This window comes from Lagenorhynchus albirostris, chromosome 4 (genome assembly GCF_949774975.1).
Source record: "Lagenorhynchus albirostris chromosome 4, mLagAlb1.1, whole genome shotgun sequence".
NCBI classification, from domain to species: domain Eukaryota; kingdom Metazoa; phylum Chordata; class Mammalia; order Artiodactyla; family Delphinidae; genus Lagenorhynchus; species Lagenorhynchus albirostris.
This window is the reverse complement of record NC_083098.1, coordinates 6,528,974-6,555,540: the sequence shown is the minus strand read 5'-3', so window position 1 is coordinate 6,555,540 and position 26,567 is coordinate 6,528,974. Positions and strand designations below refer to the sequence as shown.

The following is a 26,567-nucleotide window of genomic DNA, read 5'->3' as shown; positions in this document are numbered from 1 at the left end:
ACTCTTTTAATAGGCTGGACCTAAACTCTTTTACTGTGAACAGTGACAGCTTTATGAGTATAATAAGGCATGTTAATACTTGTTCTTGGTGTAATTACACTACTGACTCATTTTGTCATTTGAATAAAAGGCCATTTAGTCAAACAAATGTAACATAAATTCTAAAAGGTCCATGGTCATGTTGGTCAACAGAACCTTTAATTCATTTAAAATGCCTGTTTCTCAAGCTATGAAGGCAAGACTGAACTAAATCATGTTTCTATAATTGGTCTATTCTTTTTGAAGAACTCTCACTTTTTAACGTTTTGCTGCCCTTGAGCTGAACAGCAGATAAAAGCGCACTTGTCTTCTTAGGTAATATTCTCTTTAGCATTCCCTAAACTGACATTCCTAGGATGCAAAACGGGACACCATTATTAAGGACCAGAGATAGGAATGGACAGGGGATCCAAAGGACAAGCTGGATTTAAGCCCAATCAACGTTACTAATGCTTCTTATGTCCACGTTTTCTCTGCAGCTTATTCATAAATTCTTTGGCAGTAACTATAAATTACTATGAGGTAGTGTTTTGATGAAGTCCCTTGTCGCCCTAGCTTCATGGTGCTTCAGTCTCTTCACACACAGACATGGGGTCTATTATCCAGGAGGGACATCAAGACCCTCTCAGTCCCTGGGAGGAGAGCTGCTCACACTGATGTTTGCACATGTGTGATAGCTCATTCAGAAAGTTCTCTGATGATGAGTTTGTGTGTGTGCCACTTGACACAATGACTTCCCCCAAAATCTTAATTTGCAAACATTACTGATTTAATAAAGATTTGGATTGTAGGAAGAGTTGAGTTTCATTTCCACTTTCATCTCAAGTGTGATTCCTAAATCCATGTAAGCCTTCACTATAACAAAGATGGGAGGCCCGTTTCCTCTCCTCTATGGCTTCCGAGGCCTGCAGGTCTCTGATGAAAGGCATTGAAAGACGAATGAAACATCAACTCCATTTTTTTTCTTTCCACGTCCTGGCTCTCTTTCACTTGAAATATTTCTGCTAATTCTTTTCTTCAGATATATCACAAAATATCAGAATCCTAAACAAATTTACCTTAGATATCTAAACATAAACAGTGTTTATATTAGACACCTGGATATTAAATATTTTACTCAAATTTCACTGTGTCATTCTCAGAACACATGAAAGTTGGTATTAGGGTCCAAAACATTTTTTCTTGTTAATTTTTTAAACTGACTTCCTTTTTTTTTTTCTTAACATCTTTTTTGGAGTATAATTGCTTTACAATGGTGTGTTAGTTTCTGCTTTACAACAAAATGAATCAGTTATATATATATATATATATATATATATATATATATATATGTTCCCATATCTTTTCCCTCTTGCGTCTCCCTCCCTGTCACCCTCCCTGTCCCACCCCTCCCGGCGGTCACAAAGCACCGAGCTGATCTCCCTGTGCTATGCGGCTGCTTCCCACTAGCTATCTGTTTTACGTTTGGTAGTGTATATATGTCCATGCCACTCTCTCACTTTGTCCCAGCTTACCCTTCCCCCTCTGTATCTTCAAGTCCGTTCTCTAGTAGGTCTGCGTCTTCATTCCCATCTTACCCCTAGGTTCTTCAGAACCTTTTTTTTTTTTTTTAGATTCCATATATATGTGTTAGCATACAGTATTTGTTTTTCTCTTTCTGACTTACTTCGCTCTGTATGACAGACTCTAGGTCCCTCCACCTTGTTACAAATAACTCAATTTCGTTTCCTTTTATGGCTGAGTAATATTCCATTGTATATATGTGCCACATCTTCTTTATCCATTCATCTGTCGATGGACACTTAGGTTGCTTCTGTGTCCTGGCTATTGTAAATAGAGCTGCAATGAACATTGTGGTACATGACTCTTTGAAGTATGGCTTTCTCAGGGGATTGCTGAGTCGTATGGTAGTTCTATTTTTAGCTTTTTAAGGAACCTCCATACTGTTCTCCATAGTGGCTGTATCAATTTATATTCCTACCAACAGTGTACACTTCCTTTTATACCACTGATCTCTCTAAGAATAGAAGCTGTTTTGGTGCAGTAGAAAAAGCCCTGGAATAGGAATTAGACAGACAGGGTTGGATTCTGGCTCCAGGTTTACTAGCTCTATGACTTTGCATAAAGCATCCTTTTTTGCTCTGTATCCCAATGTTCATTCTTGTCTAGGGGCTATTGTGATGGTCTAAATATAAATTGTATGTGAAAGTATTTGTAAGCTCAATGTTGCTATAAGCGTTAAGTAGTACTTGAGTTGCTTTGAGGAGTCACAAGTAGCCTTAAAATGAAAAGCATCTGGATTACTTAGGCTGCATCCATGGGTCAGGTCAGATTACATCATAGAGTAAAATCTCTCTCCTTGGGCTTCCCTGGTGGCGCAGTAGTTGAGAGTCCGCCTGCCAATGCAGGGGACACGGGTTCGAGCCCTGGTCTGGGAAGATCCCACATGCCGCGGAGCAGCTGGCCCCATGAGCCACAATTACTGAGCCTGCGCCTCTGGAGCCTGTGCTCCGCAACAAGAGAGGCCGCGATAGTGAGAGGCCCACGCACCGCGATGAAGAGTGGCCCCCATTTGCCGCACCTAGAGAAAGCCCTCGCACAGAAACGAAGACCCAACACAGTCAAAAATAAATAAAAATAAATAAATAAAAATTAAAAAAAAAATCTCTCTCCTTACTCATTGGAAGGATAAGGTTGCCACCAATATATATCTGATAGTAGGTAAGGCCCAGTAACTTGGATTCAACTGTAATACCCCTTACTTCCCTGGAATGACAGAGCTCGTGTGCACCTTTACCTGGTTCTCTATGTCCTCTAGGAAATTTCTCCTCTAGCACCAAATTTATTGAGCTTGCTCATGCAATCTAACCCTCACCAAGAATTTATATTCTTTACTAGCTCCCTTGTTATAATAGAAATACAGCATTGCTTCCTCAGTTATTTGGGTGATTTTATTTTCCTTTTCAGATGCTCAATAGTCCAAAGGTGCTTGGACCAGCCAAACAAATCGTTTCACCTCTCGAGTCCTTTTCTTTGAGGAGAAAAGTTGGATCTTTGCTCTGTGGCTCACTTTTTCTTTCTTTCTGCATGATCTGCTCAAATGGAGAGAGGGTCAGACAGTTGTGTTCACTGCTGATGTTAAGTTTGGAAATCAAATTGACAGAAAAAAACAGAAGTTCCAGTGTTGTCAGGGACTCAACATGCAACATCTGCTGAAGTGGGTACTTCCCAGCCCTAAAGTTCAGGTGAGCTGGTGGCACAGGCTTGACCTGCTGTTGGAAACCAGAGTCACAAGGAACGCTAGCCCGTGATGTAGCGTATTTGAAGGAGACATAGAAGCTTCATTAGCTGTAGTTATGACTTCCTGCTGTCAGCCAGCCAGGAGAGGGAGCAATCTCACTGTAGTTTGTGGATCCAGCCGTCTGACAATAAGTCTAAGCCCAGAGTTCTCAACCTCAGCGCTCCCGTTGTGCTGGCTGGACAGTGTTCGTTGTGAGGGGCTTTGCTGTGCATCATAGGATGTTACACATCTCTGACCTCCACCTGCTTGGTGCCCAGTATCATCATCATCACAGCCCTACTCATTTGGAAAAACCCAAAACTTCTCCAAACATGGCCAAATTCCCCTGGGGTGGGAGACCACCCCAGTTGAAAACCACCAGTTTAAAAATAAAGGGGGAGTTCCCTGGTGGTCTAGTGTTAGGATTCCGGGCTTTCACTGCCGTGGCCCAGATTCAGTCCCTGGTCCGGGAACTGAGATCCCGCAAGCCATGCAGCCAGAAAAGAAAACAAAAACAAAAAAATAAAGGGGATAATGAGGCAGGAGCCAAATTGCAGGATTTATCCTTGCGATCTTTGCTTTCCCTTGCTGCTTCCTTCCCCCCCCATCTTCTCCCCCTCATCTCAGTGCTTCTGAAAACAAATTCTTATCCCTGCGTAAGTGTGAAATGACATTTTACATTCTACCTAGGAGCAGAGTCCTTAATAGGCTTAAAGCAGTCAAATTCTAATCGTGGGGTTTTAGGTGTTGAGCCTTTGCAAGGTCCTGGTGGTAGAAACGGATCATACAAAAGTATTAATTTTCCCAAAAGATCATCCCCAGATGGCAGCCAGCTATCCAAGGAATCCAGTCCTCGGGAGGAAGAAATGGCCCTCTCCCCTTCTAGGTTCTTCCAGCTGATCTAAGAATCAAATTGACATGAGACAGATGAAGAGGAGAAACTCAACCCAAAATTCAATAACGTGTCTACATGAGAGAGACACAGGAGGGCTGAGTAAGTCACCAAAATGGCCCGAATCCTCACCTTAAATACCATCTTCAGCTAAAAGCAAAGGAGCATGTTGAGTAGTGATTTGGGACTTCCGAGAGGAGGGGGGCAACTCACGTGGAGATGGAGAAGCAAATGTTTGGTAAACCAATGTTGGCTGGGCCAGGCAGAGACAGTGGGACACAGAGAGGGATTTTAACAAGCAGACTTTGCTGAGTTCCTTACCGTACACAACCCTGGTTCATACTGGTGAACTGTGGCGGCAGCTTCATTCCTGGAACAGGTCCTCTATCCACTTTCTCTTAGCCAGTTAGGGGGAAGATCAAAGGTCCTTCCTGAGTCTTTTTACCTCCGATCGTTTTCAGCTTGAAATAATTACCACGCCAAAGGGACACATTTTGGGATGGCAAATTTTGCCTCCGTACATCCTCTGTATCAGCTTTTTATTATTAGTGGTGTCGTTATCGGTAGTAACCAATGTGTTCTCTAGTACCTGATCTCATCTGAAAAATCCAGGACGTCTAGTCTTACGAATCTCATCCTGTATAGTAGAGATTTGTTGTTTTCCTCCCCACTTTCTGTCCTCTTTTTTCCAGCAACAGCCATAGATTTTATTTTTTAGGCAAACCCCTCTTCCTCGCTTGGTTCAGGTGATCTGAAAGGGTTCCACCTCTGGCTGGAGGAGCAATGCCCACGACACAGACCTAATCCAATGAGACTAGAGATTTTGTTGGGTTTGTAGGGATAGAGGAAAGCTTCCTTTCCTGCTGGACTTAAACCTGGAAGAATGGAGGTGAGAGATGTCTGAAATGATCACAGCTCTGTGGAGTCTCAGAATGAAACCAGAGGTGGAGGAGGACAGAAGTCAGCAGAAAGGGGAGACAGCTGCTCCTGATAGCAGGTTTGACCTGAAAGCAACAGGAGCATCACAGTTAAGTCAGTTTGGGTTTGACCTTCGGAGAGCAACAGCAACATAGCAATCAAGTCAGGTTGGGTTTTCTGTCACTTGCCACCAGGAGTCTTAACAGAAACATCCAGTTATTTCTGATACGCCTTGGAGTTGTCTCTTGTTTCGTCTACTCCAGGTCCCCTAGGTGATATCTGCTGTTCTACTGCTATTGCTGTTAGTCCTGGCATTGGTGCAATAACACCAATGTCCCCACAAAGTAGGTACTTCTCTAAGTTCCCAAGCCAGCAAGCATCACTCCTACGGGCATTGCCATCTCTGGCTGTATCGTACCTATAGTAGAGTGAGGAGGAAACCTTGCTCACGCTTTGTCCTTGTCGCACTCTGCCTTCTCAGCGTGAGAACTGTTGCTTCTGCCTCACAGAGACCCTATGAAATCACTTCAGCAGGTCCTGTCCGCAGGCCTTCCAGCCATGTGATGTAACCCCGAGCTAGTGAATCTCGGCATTCAAGGATTAGAGCCCATCTAGGCTTCCCTTATCCCCGCCCCCCGGGTCTCTGGGGGGTGTTTATGAAAACATCTCTCCTTCTACAGCCAACACCCTTTCATGAAAATGGAATTGTGACGATTAAAAGCAGAGAAGAAAACAGCACCAACAGGCTGAAAAGGCATTTCCCTGAACATTAAATAACTGAAATGTTAAAATAAAAAATTTTAAAACCATAGTATCCTAACACAGGAAGAAATCTGAGTGATCAAGGTAGTGCCAAGGAGCCATTTTATCTTATTTTGCTTCTATTAAATGAGTAAATGCAAAAGAACGTTCATTATATATATTTATGTCTGTATTTGACAGAACACATGGAAAGAACTTCACGTACTCATCACTGTTTTGAAGAACCTTGCATAAAGGGCACATACCTTCAGCTTTGTTGGTAATGAAAACTTATTTTGCAAAGAAGTGGTGGCAATTTAAATTTCCACTTGCAGACTACTAACCATAGCAATACATTCTTACCAAGATTTCATATTTTTAAAATATTTAGTTTTTGCCAGCGTAAAGGAAGTAAAATACTATCTTATGGATTTGCGTATATTTTATGATTACAAAGTGAGATTGAATGACTTTTCACGTACTTATTGAACACTTGTGATTTTTTTTTCTTTGAAGTGCCTATTTAGACTATTTTTGTCAATTTTTCCTGGCAGGGAAAAGGTGTGTGTGTGTGTGTGTGTGTGCGCTCATGACAGCATTGCTTTTTTAAAAAAAAAATTTATTTATTTATTTGTTTGGGCTGGGTCTTATTTGCAACAGGCAGGCTCCTTAGTTTCAGCAGGCAGGCTCCCTAGTTGTGGCATGAGAACTCTTAGTTGTGACATGCCCTTGGGGTCTAGTTCCTTGACCAGGGATTGAACCCAGGACCCCTGCATTTGGAGCATGAAGTCTTAACCACTGCACCACCAGGGAAGTCCCCCGATAGGGTTTTTGTATTTCATTATTTTTTTAAGTATTCTATGTGTATTCTGTATATTAATCCAATTATATGTTAAGTCAATTATATGTTCTGCAAACATTGTATTCACATTTGTGATTTGTCTTTTCTCCCTTTTATAATAATAACGTTTAACACTTTTGATGATCCCACAATATTTGAATGAAGCAAGTGAGGCCAAAGTTACATTAAATCTATGTATCACTTGAGAAGTGATATTCTTCAATATTGTATCTCTCAGTCATGAATATTAGGTAGTTTTCACTATTTATTTAAGTCTATGTTACTGTATTTCAATAAAATTTTATAATTTCCTCATAAAGCTCTTGGTCATTTGATATTATATCTATTCATATATCATATATTATGATTTTGGGTAGTACATAAATTTGCATTTTATTGTCATATATTAATTTTATATCTAGGAATTTTCAAAAGGCTTTTTTAGTTAATTATGATTATTTATTTGTAGGTACTTTTGAATTTTTTTGTTTATAATTGTATCTCCTGAAAAAAATGGCTATTTGGTGTTCTTTCTCTCCTCTCTTCTGTCTTTTTTTTCCTTTTGTTGTGCCTTTTTTCATGGCTCAGACGCCAAGACAATGTTGCATAGAAGTGGTGGCATCTGATATCCTTGTCTTGTTCTTAATCTTGAAAAAAGTATTTTTAGTGTTATACATTAAGTATAATATAAATATGCCCTGGTTTTTTTTTTTTTTTGGTATCTGTTCTTACATCAGTTACAGAAAATTCAATTATATTCTTATTTTACAAAGAGTATTTATCTTGAATTGATCCTGACGTTTATCATTTTCCTATATCTTTTAGTATAAACACTTTAAATTTGGTAATGTGGTAAAATGGAAAAATTCTTTCTAAATTTAGTCTACTCTTACATACCAGAGAGAAATACAAATTTGGTAATTTTATTATCTTGTTCTATATCCATAGATTTGGTTACTATTATTTTGTTTAGAATTTTGCATCTGTGTTTATGAATTAGACTGTCTTTTAATTTTTTCTCTTAAATATTCTAGTTTGGGTATCAAGGTTATGCTAACGTCATAAAATGAGGCAGAGGCATCCTTTGTTATTTTTCAGAGGAGTCTGTCTTGCTTGAAACTATTTTCTCCTTGAAAGTTTGAGAGAACTCATAAGTAAAGCCATCTGAGTCTTGTATTCTCTTTGTAGAATATTTTTCACTATTGATTGTGTCTTTAATAGGTATAAGGTGTTTGGGCCTGGGATTTCTAGGAAGCAGAATCATCTTAAACATTTCATTCACAAGAAGCAAGAATGAGGGACAAAAGGAATGAAATAGAAAAGGACAAGGACAGAAGCCAATACTTGGATATATTAATGATTTAGCCTCTGTTAAGTGCTTCTGTTGGCTGATTTCACAAAACAGTCCCTGAGAATCTATATAACCACATCATACCATCAACTCGGTAGATTCAAAAGGTACAGCTGACAAAATTTAATAACTGTTCATGATAAAAATTCTCCATAAACTAGAAATAGAGAAAAGATCCCCCAATTTAATGAAGACCATCTACCAATACTTATAGCTAACATTATACACAGTGGTGAAGACAACTGCCTAAGATGTGGAAAAGGCAAGGATGAATACCCTCATCACTTCTATTCAGCATTTTACTATTGCTCCCTGCCAGGGCAAGAAGCAAGAAAAAGAAATAGAAGTCTTAAAAATCAGAAAGCAAGAAACAAATCATTTTATTTACAAATGACCAGATGGTGGAGAAAATCTATTATATTTCTCTTTATTTATGAAAATAATTTTAAAATGAAATAGAAAATCAATACTATTTACAATGGCATTCAAAATATAAAATACTTGGGAATAAAGTCAACAAAATAATCCACAATACCAGTACACCTAAAACTATGAACACCTGCAGGGAAAACGACTTAAATAAATGTGAATAGATACGCCACATTCATAGATTAAAGACAAGAAATCACAAAAATACCAGTTCTTCTCAATATGATGATAGTTGCAATACAATACTATTAATAATCTTAGCAAGCTTTTTTTTTTTTTAGAAATTAGCAAAAGGATTCTAAAATATACATGGAGAAGTAAAAGACTAGAGTACCTCATCTGTCTTTTCTGGCTAGATAGATCTTACACCTTCTCACTCAGTTATTCATCTCTGCACTTCTCTATTGTATTTTTATTTCTTTGCCATATTCTATAAAATTTATTTATCTTATCAGCAAATCTAATTTATTGTTAAACCCAATCCCAGAGTTTTTAATTTAAATTATTACATTATTATATATCATTTTTTTCTAGAAGTTCAATTTGATCTCTCTTGGAATCTGCTGGATAATTTGTTTTTTGGTTTTTTTTTTTGCGGTACGCGGGCCGCTCACTGTTGTGGCCTCTCCCGTTGCGGAGCACAGGCTCCGGACGTGCAGGCTCAGCAGCCATGGCTCACGGGCCGGCCCAGCCGCTCCGTGGCATATGGGGTCTTCCCGGACTGGGGCACGAACCCGTGTCCCCTGCATTGGCAGGCGAACCCTCAACCACTGCGCCACCAGGGACGCCCTGGATAATTTTTAATAGACTTTTCTTCTTAAGTCATATATTTAATTCCTTCATTTATTTTATGAAGCATTTTAAATATATTGTTTATTTCATACTTCCAGAATTTGAAGACTTTGTATGTCAAATCAGCTGTCAGTTAATTTGCTGGTTCTCATATATGATACCATGTTATCTTGTGTATTTTGAGTTTTGACTGTGAGCTCATATATCTTGGAATATTACCTGTGGGAATTGTTTTGAGAACTAAAACTAAGTTCCATCAGAGAAAATTTATATTTGCTTCTGCCAGTACCTCAGGGCACTACCAGCTTGAGATCACTTTGAAATAAATTCTCAGTTTGAGGTATTTTGGTCCAGCCAGATAATGTGAATTCAGGGTAGTTATAGTTACAAATTCGCAGGGGAAAGTACTTTTCCCCTCTTATAAGTGCTATGCTTCATGAAAGACAATTTTCTTTATAGTTCCCTGAAAGGAGATGAAATTTTTCTATTCCCTCATGACATTGGCAATGTAATCCTTTAATGCTTCAAATTATGTATCTCTCCTATTAAACAGTGCCATTGGCAGACTCAACTTTGTTTCCTGTACCTCGGCAGAGTACGATATTAGAAAATGTTGATCAAGTTCACCCAGCTTTGAAAATATGCTCAAGGTCAAAGACCATTTTAATGGTCTACTTATCTTTCTTACTTCGTGCCTCTGAGTAAGAAGCCTCAGTCTACAAAACTCCCCCACTGCTGATGTACCATGATGAGGATGAGGGATCCTGAGGTGAAGTCACTTTGCTAGCCTATGAGTAGCATGGTATGGGTGCCAGGTGCCTTAGCCTGTGTTTCTGAAGAAATAGAGCCTGAGACAAAATAATAAATGCAAAATTCTAAGTGAAAGAAGCCAGACTGAAAAGCCTACATAGTGTATGATTCCAACTACATGACATTCTGGAAAAGGCAAAACTATGGACACTGTAAGAAGATCAGTGGTTGCCAGGAGTTAAGGAAGATGGATGGTTGAAACATGCAAAGCACAGAGGATTTTTAGGGTAGTGAAAAATACTCTGTATGTTACTATCATGGTGGATACAGGTCACTCCAGATTTGTCCAAACGTATAGAATGTACAACACCAGGAGCGAACCTTAATGTAAACCACGGGCTTTGGGTGATAATGATGTGTCAATATAGGTTCATCAGTTGTATCAGTTGTAAGCTGTACTACTGTGATGCGGGTATTGATAGTAGGGGAGGTGTGCATGTGTAGGATCAAGGAGTATATGGGGAATCTCTGTCCTTTCTGCTCAGTTTTTCTATGGCCCTAAAATTGCTCCAAAAATAGTTTAGTTTTTTTTTTAAAATGAGGGTGTCTATTACAGAACCTTCCCAGCTTCACAACAACCCAGCTTCTCTCAGGGAAAGGGAATTCCTAAAGTCCGCAGGGGAGAGCAGCGTCTTGCACGTGGGATGCTCCTTGCTGCCGCATTAGCAGGTCCCGAGTGTTTTCCCATGGCTTTTTGCTGCTGGGATGAGCAGTTGAAGAATGTCACTTTTGATCAGATGCTGCACTGTTTGAGCAGAATGCCTGAGAAGATGTGAAGGGTCAGTACAGAGCTTTGTGAGAGCTGCACACCAGGAGTCAGCATGCCCACCCACCTTCCAGCAGAGGGTGTTCATGGGTTAACCTAGCATTATGGCCTCATTAAGGGATCTTCCCTACAATTTTTTTTCCAGTTTTTAAATTGTGGTAAAATGCACATAGCATAAGACTTACCACCTTTAACCATCTTTAAGTGTACAGTTCAGTGGTCATAAATAGATTCATAATGCTATGCTACCATCACCACCATCCATCTCCAGAAGACCTTGAATCTGGTAAAACTGAAACTCTATACCTAATAAAGAATAACACCCCATTCCTCCAACCATCCAGCCCCGAGCAACAACCCTTCTCCTTCTACTTTCTGACTCTATGATTTTGACGACTCTAAGTACCTCATAAAAGTGGAATCACACAATATTTGGATTTTGTGTCTCGCCTATTTCACTTACTGTCTTCAGGGTTCATCCATGTTGTAGCATATGTCAGAATTTCCTTCCATTTTTTAGCTGAGTAGTATTCCACTGTGGTAAATACCATGTTTGCCTATTCATTCATTCATCAATGCGTACCTGGACTGCTTCTACATTTTAGCTATTGTGAATGATGCTGCTGTGAAGATAAGTGTACAAATATATCTTCAAGACCTTGCTTTCAATGCTTTGGGATATATACCCAGAAGTGAAAGTGCTGGATTATATAGTAATTCTATTTTTAATTTTTTGAGTAACTGGAATACTATTTTCCACAGGAGCTAGAAAAAAATCTTACATTCCCACCAACAGTGCACAAGGATTCCAATTTCTCCACATCCTTGCCAACACTTGTTATTTTCTCTTTTTTTTTAAATCCATCATGATGTTAGGTGGTATCTCATTGTAGTTTTAATAGTAGTGATTAGTTATGTTGAGCAGCTTTTCATGTGTTTATTGGCCATGTGTATATCTTTTTGGAGTAATTTCTATGGAAGTCTTTTGCCATTTTTGCATTGGATTTGTTGTTGTTGAGTTTTAGGACTTCTCTATGTATTCTGGATATTAATCCCTTATCAGATATGCGATTTACAAATATTTCCTCCCATTATGTGGGTTGACTTTTACTCTGTTGATCAGGGCTTTTGATATACATTAAAAATTTTTTTTTTATCAAGTCCAATTGTATTTTTTATTCAGTTGTCTGTGTCTTTGGTGTCACTTCCAAGAAATTATTGCCCATCTAATGTTGTGAATCTTTTACTCCATGTTTTTTTCCTAAGAATTCTATGCTTTTAGCTCTTACATTTAAGTCTTTGATCCATTTTGAGTTAATTTTTGTGTATGGTGTTAGGTAAGCGTCAAACTATTCTTTTTCATGTGATATTGTTTTCCCAGAACCGTTTGTTGAAAAGACTTTCCTTTCTCCATTGAATTATCTTGGTACCTTTGTCAAAAATCATTTGACCATATGTGCAAGAGTTTATATCTGGGTTTTCAGTTCTGTTCCATTGAATAATATATCTGTCTTTATGCAAGTACCCCACTATTTTGATTATTATAGCTTGTGGTGAGTTTTGAAATTAGGAAGTGTGAATCCTCCAGGTTTGTTCTTATTTTTCAAGATTGTTTTGGATATTTGAGGCCCCTTGAGTTCCATATTAATTTTAGTATGGGATTTTCAGTTTCTACAAAAAACAGAATTGGAATTTTGGTAGAGATTGCATTGAATCTGCAAATCACTTTGTACTGACATCTAAACAATAAGTATTAAGTTATTGATGTCTTAACAATATTGCTTTCCAATTCATGAACATGGGATGTGTTTCCATTTTGTATGTCTTTTTTAATTTCTTTCAGTAGCATTTCAGAGTTTTCATTGAACAAATTTTTCACCTCCTTGGTTAAATTAATTCTTAGGTATTTTATTCTTTTTGATGCTACTGTAAACAAAATTATTTTCTTAATTTCCTTTTTGGATTATTCATTGTGTATAGAAATGTAACTGATGTTTTGTGTGTTCACTTTGTATCCTAATATTTTGCTTATTTATTTATTAGTTCTAATAATTTTTTGTGGAATTACATTTGACATCCTGAAGTTATAACACACCAATTTGAATTTATACCAGCTTTACATCAATAACATACAAAAACTCTGTTTCTTTACAGCTAGCTCCATCCCCACCCCTTTCAGTTGTTGTTGTCACAAAATTATATCTTCATACATTGTGTTTCCAAAAACTTACACTAATGATTGTTTACATGTATTAGTTTTTTAAAAATTATGTAGAAAACAAATTGTAGAATTACACATCAAAATTATAATAGTGCTAGCTTTTAAACTAGTAATTTTTTTTTAGTGTACTAATCTCTTAAATCATCTAGAAAGTAAAAACTGGATTAGTAACCATTGTTATAAAATACTAGATTTTATAATTGCCCGTGCATTTATCTTTACTGAGATCTTTTTTCTTCATATGGCTTCAGTTAGCTGTCTAGCATCCTTTTATTTCAACTTACAGGACTCCCTTGAGCATTTCTTTCAGGGCAGATCTAATGGTAATGAACTTCCTCAGCTTTTGTTTATCTAGCAATGTCTTGATTTCTCCCTCACTTTTGAAGGGCAGTTTTTCCAGATATAGAATTTGTGGTTGACAGTCTTCCTTTGTATACTTTGAATATATTGGTCCCTTGTCTTCTAGTCTCCAAAGTTTCTGATGAAAAATCTGCCAACAGTCTTACTGAGGAACTCTTGTATGTGATGAGTTTCTTCTCTCTTGCTGATTTCAGGATTCTTTTTTTTTTTTTTTTTTTTTTTTTGTCCTTGTCCTTCAAAAATTTGATTATAACGTGTCCGTGGAGGTCTCTTTGAGTTCATCTTACTGGAGTTTGTTGACCTTCCTGTATTCATGTATTTCATGACATTTGAGAAGTTTTCAGCCATTCTCTCTTTGAGATTTCCCTGTGCCCCTTCTATCTCTGCCTCTTCTGGGGCTCCCACAATGCATATGTTGGTCTACTTGATGGGACTCAAAAGGTCCTTAGGCTCTGTTCACTTTTCTTCAGTATTTTTTCTTTCTGTTTCTCAAACTTGATCATTTCCTTTGTCCTAACTTCTAATTTGCTAATGCTTTCCTCTGGCAGTTCAAATTTGTATTTGAATCCCTCTAGTGAATTTTTCATTTCAGTTACTATACTTTTCAGCTCCAGAATTTACTTTTTGGTTTCCTTTTAGATTTTCTCCTTATTGATGTTTCTGTTTTATCTATACATAATTTTCTTTCCACATCTTTTTCAGCTCTTTGAGCATCTTTAAGACAGTTGTTTTAAAGTCCTGGTCTAGTAGATCTGCCATCCAGTCTTTTTCTGGGACAATCTCTGTTGATTTTTTTCCTTTGAGTGGGCCATACTTATCTGTTTCTTTGTATGCCTTGGGGTATTTTGTTGAAAACTGGACTTTTGAATCTAATAATGTGGTAACTCTGGAAATCAGATTCTCCCCCTTCTCCAGGATTTGTTGAAATTTTTGGGGTTTGTTTATTTTTAAAAATTATTGTAGGCTGTCTTTGTGCTGCAGATCAGCCTGAAGTGTGAACTCAAGGTCATCTCAGGTCTTTTCTGAGACTGCTGCTTTCCCTCGGCACATATAGTACTTTCTAATTTCTCCCATTTATGAAGTTGCTTTTGAATGTCCTAGTCGCTACTGTCTGGCTCCCACAAGAGAAAAAAGAGAAAAATAAAAGGAGTGGGAAAGGATGTCAACCACTTAAATCCCCTGGGAGTCCCTTCAGCTGGAGGAGGAGGAAGTGTGTGTAACAGTTGGGGTTTGGGGTGCAACAGTAGCCACCTGCCTCTTTGTCCTCATGTCTGAGATCAGAAACAGGAACAGGCAGTCGGAGCACAGATCTCCAATATTTGGAGCACAAGGTCCTTTTTGCCCACCCTGGCTCCCACGAACTGCTTTTGGACCACATGCACAGCCACCTGTCCCAGGGCCAGGCAGTGGGAGGTGGCAGCTGCTACTGAGCTAAGAGCTGAAATTGACCAGAATTAACCCTCATTTACCATCCAAGCTTTCCCTTGGGAATTTTAGGCTTTTAATGGACTCCAGAGTTCCAAAATCATTCCAACAGACAGATTCTGCCAGTGAAATTGTCCAGGTGGGGAGGCGGATTCTTGGAGCTTCCTACTCTGCCATCTTCCCAGGATCCCATTCCCTCTGTGTTTTTGAGTGTGTGAGTGAGTACATCGCCCACTACATTACTATGTCCCTTGAAAAATAAGCCATACAACAATTTTTGAAGCTAAGTATTATGAAAATTTTCATTTCTGGTGTGAGATTGCTAGGTTTTTAAAATAGGTAATCGAAGGTTGAAACTGGTTTTGTTTTTCTTTTGGCTTTGGTCACTCAGAGCCAAGTTTTCAGCCTTATTTAGTGGAAAACATGTAGAACTTAATGTCTATTTTTCATAATCTGTATATTATCTTACTCCAGTTTTATACTTTTTAGTCTATCAGTATATTTTCTGGCTCAATTTTACTTTCAGTTTTATTGTGTTTTCCATATTTTTATAAGTTGTCTCAGTCCTTTGTGAAATGAGGCAGTCTACATACACATACATAAAAGGAGGCTTACATTTTACTTCAGGGCCAATTTATGGCTGGGCTGTCACCTTTCAACTGTGATGTAAACCATACACAATCAAGCGGCCGTGGGGGGAAATGCTCTACAAATATACTTCTTCATCTGCCAGGTGTTATTCTAGGCACATTTATATCTTACAAATTTGACCTTCACACAATATTTACCAACAAATTAGGTATTTTTCTTTACATTTTACAGACAAGACACCTGATGATCAGAGAGCTTAAGTAACAGTAAATTCTAACTGACTCTATAATACAAGCTCATTTCAATACATGGTACTGATATTTATCTAGACAAGACCTGAGGAAATGCTTATTATAAAGAGAGTCTGTTGAACTCAGATGAATAACATGCTGTTTTCGCATGTTATTCTTGGAATGTGTGGACTTTTATTATAACTCTGCACCTGAAATATGCAAAGCATCACCCTAAACAGAATAAGATAAGAGTAAGATGTCTGTTTCCTTTTGTACTATAGGGAAAAAAGACTTTGGTTTGATAATACAAATAAAATTCTGTGAAAAGTCACCCAGTGGGTCCTTGGAGTCTTCTCGTAGTAACAAAATAGTCCCACACTAATAAATCCATCAGTGCTCCCAGAGAATGGGTTAAGTACAGTCACTTTGAAAACTGCTCCAGCGTCTGCTCATGAAGTAGAAATTGATTTGAAAATAGAGGTCAGTTTTTAATCTAATATTTTATGGAATAATTCTATTTGAAGTATTTCTCACTAAAACTAAGGTGATTTATTGCATATACTCAGCCAAAGCTGCAGCTACAGCCACAATTCACTGTCACACATTTGAGAGTCTGAATTGTGATACAGAATGCATCTTTCAGCACCACATTCAGGGTATATTTATTTGTTATAATTTTTTTAAGTCTAAGAGAGATGACCAATTTCAGCAAATTGTTTAGCACTACTCTGTGAAAGAAGGTGTATCACCTTTCCATTTTTTATTATTATAATTGAATCTATTTAAACGGAGAAGCAAAATTAGGTGGGGTAATTCGTGTCCTTTTCTTTATACATTAACTTTACCATAACCAGCCACAGAGATAAGAGCCTAGATATTACCTCTCTCTCATATATCATCTTATTTTCCTGTCTCTGATTACCATAGAGAACAATCTCCTGACCTTGACTTTATTAGTCCCGATTTCTACTGACTGAGCTATACAATCTGAACTGTTCCCATCTGTTTGCATTCCTACGGTGCAGTTACCCTCCAGGAATAATCGAGTAAATGAGAGTTTCTCATAAGGGATCCCCATGGAGCTATTGCCCACATAACAGTCCCAGAGATGTTGCTGGAAATATCAGGAGGGTAATGAGTGAGGGGGTGGAGCGTGGTGACTGGAGATCAGACTGGAGTTCCTCAGTCTGCTGCCACCAAAGGAAGAAGTACTTCTTTTTCCACAAAGCAGAGCAATGCATATTGCACTTATTACTGAGAGCTTGGCAATTGGTCTTATCAGGGAAGGAAAGAAAAATATAACTTTAAACTGAAAATCACGTATTTTTCCTGGAGCCTGTTGGCCATAAATGTTCCCAGAGGTGAGGCCTTCTCTCTCCCTTGCTTGTAGCCGACCTCCATGTTTCAAGGGCCAATTTCTCTCGCCTTCACTGGAATCCTGTTTGACCTTCTTCTCTCACGTCAGGATCCAAAACCAAACTCTCCTTAACACCAACTATAAAAAGGATTCTTCTCAACGCCAGGACAAGGCTCCATCCTTCCTGCTCCAGGATAGATGGAGAGAATTCCATCTCCCTCAAAGGGACCGTCACTCCCACCTCAGCCCTCATGCCTACATTCATAGAGTGGTCTCATGTCCTCTAAAGCCCAGAAGGACAGTCACTGGAATCAGTAATACATGCCTTAATGTCTAAATTACTCAATCTATTGGGACACAGGAGTCAGCAAGAACCTCCACTGAGATTAGTTATAATTCTAAGTATTTGAGGACTGATTTTGAATTACTAATTTAATTTATATTAGTAAGCAATCTATGACAAACATAAAAGTGAATTTGTATTACTTCACAAATCTAGAGACTGTTCATTTACACAGGTAAATACTTTTCTTACATTAGCCTCACTTAAAAAGTTCATCAGTTTCTGCTTGACACATGAGGTCATATATACCATTTTCCTAAGTGGGAGGGAAATCCAAAAGGGAAGGGGTATATGTATATGTATGGCTGATTCGTTTTACTGTGCAGTAGAAGCTAACACAACATTGTTAAGCAACTATACTCCAATAAAACTTAATTTAAAAAAAGTTCATCAAGTGTCATGTTAAAATTCAGAAAATATTTTGTTTCTTCAAATGCCCATTTTCTAGTTTCAATCCTTTGAAGCTTCTAATTCCAGCCAATACGTAGAAGCGTGTGTCAGCTTTAAAATGGCATTTAGGGCTTCCCTGATGGCACAGTGGTTAAAAATCCGCCTGTCAATACAGGGGACACGGGTTCGAGCCCTGGTCTGGGAAGATCCCACATGCCACGGAGCACCGAAGCCCGTGTGCCACAACTACTGAGCCTGCGCTCTAGAGCCCGGGAGTCACAACTACTGAGCCCGCGAGCCACAACTACTGAAGCCGGCACGCCTAGAGCCCGTGCTCCACAACAAGAGAAGCCACCACAGTGAGAAGCCCGCGCACCGCCATGAAGAGTAGCTCGCCGCAACTAGAGAAAGCCCGCGTGCGGTAACAAAATTGAAGCACTTGTTTTCTCTGTCCCAACCTTTCCTGGTGATGTGACGGGTCCTAATCTTTCAGAAGTAGAGAGTTAATCCCCTTTAGGACTGGTCGGTTGCCTATCATGTTTGTTTGACTTCATTCAGTGTTCCCAGCGAGCCAGAGGAAGAGGAATGAGGAGAGTGAGTACCAAGGGACAGCACAGCTCAACGAGTGGATTTGGGCTAGGGTCATAAAGAGCACTTCCGTAAACCGTGGTCTCCAGGATTTGGGGTCATGGACGCATGAGAAAACTTTGGAAGCACACCCTCAGTGTGCTATATTTTAAAAAATAATTCAAAAATGAATACACTACTGTGTTGATTCATTATATAGATAACAGGCATATATAAAAATAGAAATGACAGGATGAGATAAAGGTAAGTAGAATTGTACAACATGGTGAAGGTGCTTAATGCCACTGGATTGTACACTTAAAATGGTTAGAATGGTAAATTTTATATATTTGATCATAATAAAAAAATGTGGACACAAGTAGAAATAGTATTCAAACATATCAGTCCAGAATACCTGGTGTGCCCTGTGGTGGCTTGCTGGAGTGATGAGAGAAGCTTAAAGCCAGAGTGAACATACCACAGTCCTGGTCCCCTCTATTAAAGGCCAGACCTCCTGTGAGACAGACTTCCTTCAGGAAACATCTATGACATAGGAGGGAAACCAGCTATGTGATCTTGTGCAAGTCACTTAAACACCCTGATGTTAGGTTTCCTAATTTTTTTAATGGGAGGTAAGAAATGTTTACATTTATCTACATCAAATATGTACTAGGGTAATTTACATGAAACATTTGGGTACAGATGGTTACTAGACTTATTGTGGAGATTATTTTATAATGTGTGCAAATGTCTAATCACTATATAGTACAGCTGAAACTAACATAATATTGTATATCATCTATATTTCAAAAAAATGTATAATCTTCAGAATAGCTTCATAATATAGGTTATTATTCAGATGTTTTAATGAAAAAACAAAGGTTAAGTTAGGTAACTTATCTAAGATCACTGGTTCAAAGAGGGCAGACTCAGGATCTGAATCCATGTCTCTTCTTTCAGCGCAAATCCTTATTCCACCCCCTATAGGTGACAGGAGGTATACCCACCGGGAAGGGTTTTTGTGAAGATCAATCAGAATGATCAAGGGAATATATTATGCACAGTTACTAGACAGAATAGATCCTTTTTGAAAACTTTCTAGCAGACAGTTTCTTCATAATACACTGCATAAGAAGTAAGTTAATAAATAAATGAAGATTTGGGTTTTCCTTAGGGAGCAAATTAAGGGTGACATTAAAGGCAAATTAATCTCTCTCTCTCTCTCTCCCCCTCCCTCCCTCTCTCCCTCTCTCTCCCCCCTTCTCTTTTATTCTCTACTCCCTCATACACACACACATAATAACAATCCTGAGCAATTAAACCGTGAAACCATGGATAAAAGAATAACTGGGGTAATAGAACAGGGCTGGAAATGGAAATGTGACTTCTTTGTTTTACATAGCAGAACACTTGAGACTCAGTGATTTTGAATGACTAACCAAGGTCACATAACTCATACGTAGAAGAATTGAGTTTAGAAGCCAGTCTTCTGACCTCCAGGCAGTGTGCTCTACGTCATACCCTCTGCCCTATAAAGAGTAGTAGATAAAAGAGTAACAGAGAGAAGAAAAAACAATAGAGAAGATAGTTCACAAAAGGACAAGGGTCTAAGTGGAAGAAAGGAGAGGTCCCTACTGACAGGCGTCATTTATTAGAAATGGCAAGGCTCTTCTTTGCAGTAGATGACGTGGAATCTCCTTTTCTCCAGTTGCCACCGTGTGTCTTCTGGTTGCTTTTTTTTTTTTTTTTTAGATGTTGGGGGTCGGAGTTTATTAATTAATTAATTTATTTTTGCTGTGTTGGGTCTTCGTTTCTGTGCGCGGGCTTTCTCTAGTTGTGGCAAGCGGGGGCTACTCTTCATCGCGGTGCGCGGGCCTCTCACTATCGTGGCCTCTCTTGTTGCGGAGCACAGGCTCCAGACGCGCAGGCTCAGTAGTTGTGGCTCACGGGCCCAGTTGCTCCGCGGCATGTGGGATCCTCCCAGACCAGGGCTCGAACCCGTGTCCCCTGCATTAGCAGGCAGATTCTCAACCACTGCGCCACCAGGGAAGCCCTTCTGGTTGCTCTTGAGTAGCAAGATGCATAGCTTGTTGTGAACTACCTGCCTTAGAGTTTCTTCATTTCACTCTTTACCTATTCAGGGAAGACAACAAAAATGCATTACACTAAGTTAAATTAATGTTGGAATACAAGTCTCCATGAGTCTCTTGCATTTCTGCGCATCTTGCTAGGAGAGGCACTATGTTCGTACCGTCTCTCCAAGGATGCTATATAGGAAGAGTCTTGGAAGAGAGAGACTATGTGTCCCTCCAAAGCACCGAGCAGGCATGCTTTCCGGCCATTACAAGTGATTCGGGTTCCTAAAGCCCAGGGTTGCTCTCCTGTTACACATCCCGCTGAGTGTAGACACTGCCTGGCTCTCTCCGCTTTGTCCAGGGTAAATTAGCCATGGACACAACCAGCATAAATGCTGGTACTCTGACTCCAAGTAACAAACTGTCCTTGTCTTTGATCCACAAGTCCTGCATCTTCTGCCTGCATCAGTGAAACAGGACCTGTCCTGGACCAAAGCATGTAATGGTAGGTGACACCAACAAGGGTGCCCTGCATTGCGGGGGGTTAGTGAGAGCAGAGTAACCTGGCAGGAAGGGGACAGTGGATGAGGTTAGCTAGTTTTTACAAGGCTATCGGTCTTTATCAGTGGCTAAAACTGAGCTCTCGCTCAGCTGGTGTGGAATCATCAAGTCTCTCATTTCAAATGACTGTGAATCAAGGTCAGGTCAATTGTGCAGCCTGCCTGTAATGACCAGGTAATTTACATGTTGGTAAGTAAATGGCAAAAAGTGATTGCAACAAGAAGAAAGTGAATCACAATTTATTATTTCTTTTACCACCATTCAGGCATTCTGACCTATGAGTGGAATGCCATATCAGAGGGAATTAGACTCCACTGAGAAATGAGAAAAATAGAGTTTTTACTACAGGACAAGATGCTTTGAAGTCTTAAGTGATGATTGTTACTGTATTTTAAAGAAAATGGACGTTAATCTTAACATGAAAGTGTGAATAGAAATTATCTCTGAAAATTAGCATATAAAAGAAGTTTAAATGACTGAAAACTTTCCTCTTGAGAATTTATTCTGAATGTCATGTTAGTGAATGTTATTTGATAATCTCTTACACTATTTTAGTTGTTAAATACCAAATAGTGTTCTCAAAGGCTTTTAAAAGTGTGTGTAGTGGGGCAGTGGTTTGAGTTCATGGCATTTCAATTTAGTGTTCTTTCACTAAAGATATGGTGTACTTTGAAATTACCATTCTGTCATTCACACATACAGTTTTGTCATTCTGCCTGGATAAATGTCAAGAGAAGGCACGCCCTTTTCATCATACTGAATTTTCCCATATATAACAATTAGCCTCCATAATCTGTGAATAATCACTTGTTCAATGAACTAGTCTACTGTGTCCTTTTATGATTTGTCTAGTTGTCCTCGTATTTCAGTGTATAAAGTCTGATTCAGTGACCACCCTACCAGGGGTCTTTGTAATGTATCACTTGGAAGAAGAGTATAAAATCTATTTACAGTCAATGTGTTGTACAGGGTTGTAAGATTAGTTGAGATGCGAACAAATATTTATTCCACATGTAAACTTTTTTTAGAGAAAAGAAATGAAAATCAAAATGCTATCAAATTCGATTTTGTAGAATATTTGCTTGATTTTTGTGACAGACTAGTATTTTCTTCCATAAGGCAAATATCACTAATCTGAAAAGAATCTGACAAAAAGAAAAAAGCCTTCTGAAATTTCAGCCCTGGGCTTACAGATCTCTTTTCCTTTTTTCATCCATGGATTCTCAGCAGCAACTGAAACCTCAACTAGAAACTTGTTAGGAAGGAGGTAGAGGTTAGTTACTGTGCCTGAGTATCAGGAAAATATATGATGTTTGAAGCAATTTGTAATTTTAAAAGATGCTTCAGGTTTTAACGTTTCATGAGTGCTTTTTTTTTGCCATTTATCCAGCTGTGGTTTTGTGTTTACAGCAGTGAAATGTTTTTCTCAGGCTGAATCCTGAACAGAAGAATGAAATTCTGTTCTGCTTTGCATTTGTGAGAACTGCAGTTTGGGAGATGTTAATCACCTGGCATAAAGCACTCTCTAAAAATACCATTTTGAATAAGAAATGTAGCCCTTTATCACGTACATAAAGACATTTGGGGCGTGTTTTGGTATCTAATACGAAGGTACCAGGTGACAGATAATACATTACTTTTCAATTTGAAGAAGGTTTTGTTGCATAAAAGTGTATAGTCTCATGTGTCATATTACCTAAAAGGCAATAATAGATGACGAAAATAATCTTTAAAAAATATGTAAAAGTTCTCTGATGCTAAATATACTTTGGGATCTGATAAGGCTTGAGTGAAACAAAACCCCAGGCCCATATGCATTCAGCTTTGTTCTTTCAAAGCCCGAAAGAAGGCTTTGGTTCTCTGGTGGAAATTTCTAAAATCAACTGAGAAAGACTCATGTTTGCTTCAAGGGCCTGAATTGAATATAAAATATGCCTTTGGAATTTTTCTGTTGACCCTACTAATTAAGGCCAATTTGAAAACAGACTCAGATCTCCTTCAGCCTTTTCTGAAGCACCGAGAGTCAGAACTGAACCACTTTGGACTGGGAGTTTGGGGTTAGCAGATGCAAACTATTACATACAGGATGGATAAACAACAAGGTCCTGCTGTATAGCACAGGAAGGTATATTCAGTATCCTGAGATAAAACATAATGAAGCAGAATATAAAAAGTTTATACATATATGTATAACTGAATCACTTTGCTATACAGCAGAAATTAACACAACATTGTAAATCAAGTATACTTCAATTAAAAAAAAAAAAAGAACTGAACCACTTTGGTAAACAAGGTCTACAGGGCAGACCAGCCTGCAGACTTCAGAGTAACACAGAACCCTACCACGCACCCTCAATGCATGCCTACCAGACCACCAGGAAGCCTAAACTGCTTCCAGAGGAAGCGACAAAGAAAGCTGTGAATGCTGGAAGGTGATTTGACCAAAGGGGCATGGCCACAGGCTTTGTCCAGTTGACAAATGCTTAGACAGAGGCCCTGTCGAACAATGGTTGCTTCCTGACACATCCTCCTTTTCTCTCCATGAACAGAGGGCTCTGCCTCTGTGCCTGAGCCATGAGGATGGGGTTTAAAGAAGTTTAGACACAGCCCTACGCTTGTTTCTCTCCTTTCACGTGTGTGAGTTATGGCTTGTTTTTGTCACCTGCAACTGAATATGTTAGGTCCATCATAAACTTATGAGCCTTTCACTTTTGTGTACTAAGAGAGAAAACTAAGAAAGGATGTAGAGTTAAATGACCATGAACAAAGTAAAGTATATCTTATGCAAGACTTTATTCGTAATGAAAAACAATTTCTTGCTCATACATGCACAAAAACTGTTAACTGTAATAGAATAAAAGCATTCTAGTTGAGCACTTTGGAATTTTTTATTATATTTCTTAGATATGATATAACTTAGTGTCATTTACTATTGATTTTTACACCTTTTAGTTTCTTTACAATAGCCCATATTTTTTGCCCTATATTTCTTAGGCTTCCTTACATCCTAGACATTTTACAGATCACTACCCATTTCAGCATGATTCTTTTCACTTTGGGAAAAGGTAGGCTGGGAGCAGTATGTACAATTTTTTAAAAAATTTTATTGGAATCTAGTTGATTTACAAAGTTGTGTTAGTTTCAGGTGTACAGCAAAGTGATCAGTTATACATATACATATATCCACTCTTTTTTAGATTCTTTTCCCATATAGGTCGTTACAAAGTATTGAGTAGAGGTCCCTGTGCTATACAGTAGGTCCTTATTAGTTATCTGTTTTATATTTAGTAGTGTATATATGTCAATCCTAATCTCCCAATTTATCCCTCCCTCCCTTTCCCCCTTGATTCCAATCCTGGCACATAAACTACTCCAGCATATCATGAGAATGACCAAAAAAAAGGAAAGGAAAATTTTAAAGAAATGACAAGGGCTATTTCAGAACAATAGCATACAACGAAAGGTTTAGCGTTGTCTAGGGAATCGCATCAATATATCTTTATTGAGTGCATAATATGTTAGCTAGTGTTCCAGGTGATGGAGTTTTAACACAGAACAAAACATACAGGTTCTCCATTGCCATAGCTGTCCTTTCAAATGGGGAAAATAAATAAATAAACAGTTATTTAATGTGATACTGGGTGGTTATGATAGCCAGGGAGATAAATGGGTTGGGGTAATGGGATCAAGAGTGGAATGTGGTGAGTTTGTAGGGGTTCCTCTAAATGCTTTGGTCAAAGAAGACTTCTCTGAGGAGGCGGCATTTGATTAGAGAATAAAGAAAGTGAGGAAGCATCTGTGAGGATTCGTAGGGAAGATGTGTGCAGTTGCGGGAATAGTAAATGCTCCCGATCAGGGGCATGTCTGATATATTATGGACCAGGAGGGAGACCAGATGGAGTTACAGGGGCCAGATTATGTAGAACCTTTTAACTTAACGTAGGAACTTCAAATTTTATTCCAAAACAATGGGAAAGCAATAGAGGGCTTTGAGCAGAAGAGTGGTAAGATCTGATTTAATATATTTTTACAGTGTTATTGAGGTATAACTGACATACTATAAATTGCCAATGTTAAAAGTGTACAATGGGATACATTCTGACATATGTACAGACCTGTTGAAACCATTATTGCAACCAATGTAATGAACATGACCTTCTCCCAAAGGAGGTCCTGTATCCCGGGGCAGTTCCTCCATCCTGCCACTCCCCACCATTCTCATCTCCAGGAGGCTACCCATGTTTCTTCTATCTCTAGAGTAGTTTGAATATTCTAGAGTTTGGACATTCCATTCTATAATTGGAATATTACAAAAAGTGTGCACTCTTCTTTTGTCCAGCTTCTTTTTTTTTAAATATCTTTATTGGAGTATAATTGCTTTACAGTGTTGTGTTAGTTTCTGCTGTACAACAAAGTGAATCAGCTATAATATACATATATCCACATATCCCCTCCCTCTTGCGTTTCCCTCCCACCCTCCCTATCCCACCCCTCTAAGTCATCACAAAGCACTGAGCTGATCTCCTTGTGCTATGCAGCAGCTTCCCACTAGCTCTCTATTTTACATTTGGTAGTGTTTATATGTCCATGCCACTCTCTCACTTCGTCCCAGTTTCCCCTTCCCCCCTGTGTCCTCAAGTCTGTTCTCTACGTCTGCATCTTTATTCCTGCCCTGCACCTAGGTTCATCAGTATCGTTTGTTTAGTTTCCATATATGTGTGTTAGCATCCGGTATTTGTTTTTCTCTTTCTGACTTAATTCACTCTGTATGACAGACTCTAGATCCATCACCTCATTACAAATAACTCAATTTTGTTACTTTTTATGGCTGGGTAATATTCCATTGTATATATGTGACACATCTTTATCCATTCATCTGTCGATGGACACTTAGGTTGCTTCCATGTCCTGGCTATTGTAAATAATGCTGCAGTGAAAATTGTGGTACATGTATCTTTTTGAATTATGGTTTTCTCAGGGTATATGCCCAGTAGTGGGATTACTGGGTCGTATGGTAGTTCTATTTTTAGTTTTTTAAGGAACCTCCCTACTGTTCTCCATAGTGGCTGTATCAATTTACATTCCCACCAACACTGCAAGAGGGTTCCCTTATCTCCACACCCTCTCTAGTATTTATTGTTTGTAGATTTTTTGATGATGGTCCAGCTTCTTAACTCAGCACAGTTATTTTAAGAATCATCCACTTTGTGTCACATCAGTAATTCAGTCCTTTTTATTGATGACTAATATTCTATTGCATAAATATTCCACAGTTTATTTCTCCACCTGCTAAAGGAAATTTAGCTTGTTTCCAGGTTTCTTTGCTATTGCAAATAAGGTTTATGAATGTTTGTGTACAAGTGTTTCTATGGGCATATGATTTCATTTCTCTTGGGTTAAAACATCTAAGAGTAGAATGACTGAGTCATATGGTAGATGTGTATTTAACTTTTTAAGAAACTACCACATTATTCTCCAAAGTACTTGTACTATTATACATTCCCACCAACAGTGGATGAGGTCTCCCGTTTCTCCATGTCCTGCCAACACTTATACTGGTCAGTTGTTTTGTGTTTTGTTTTTAA

The 26,567-nt window shown here is 38.6% G+C and overlaps 1 protein-coding gene across 2 annotated transcripts in view; it reads left to right on the top strand.

The window, feature by feature from the left end:
- Positions 1–26,567, top strand: part of MARCHF1 (membrane associated ring-CH-type finger 1) — a 322,296-nt gene that overhangs the window by 97,939 nt on the left and 197,790 nt on the right. The gene's annotated exons all lie outside the window — the stretch shown is intronic.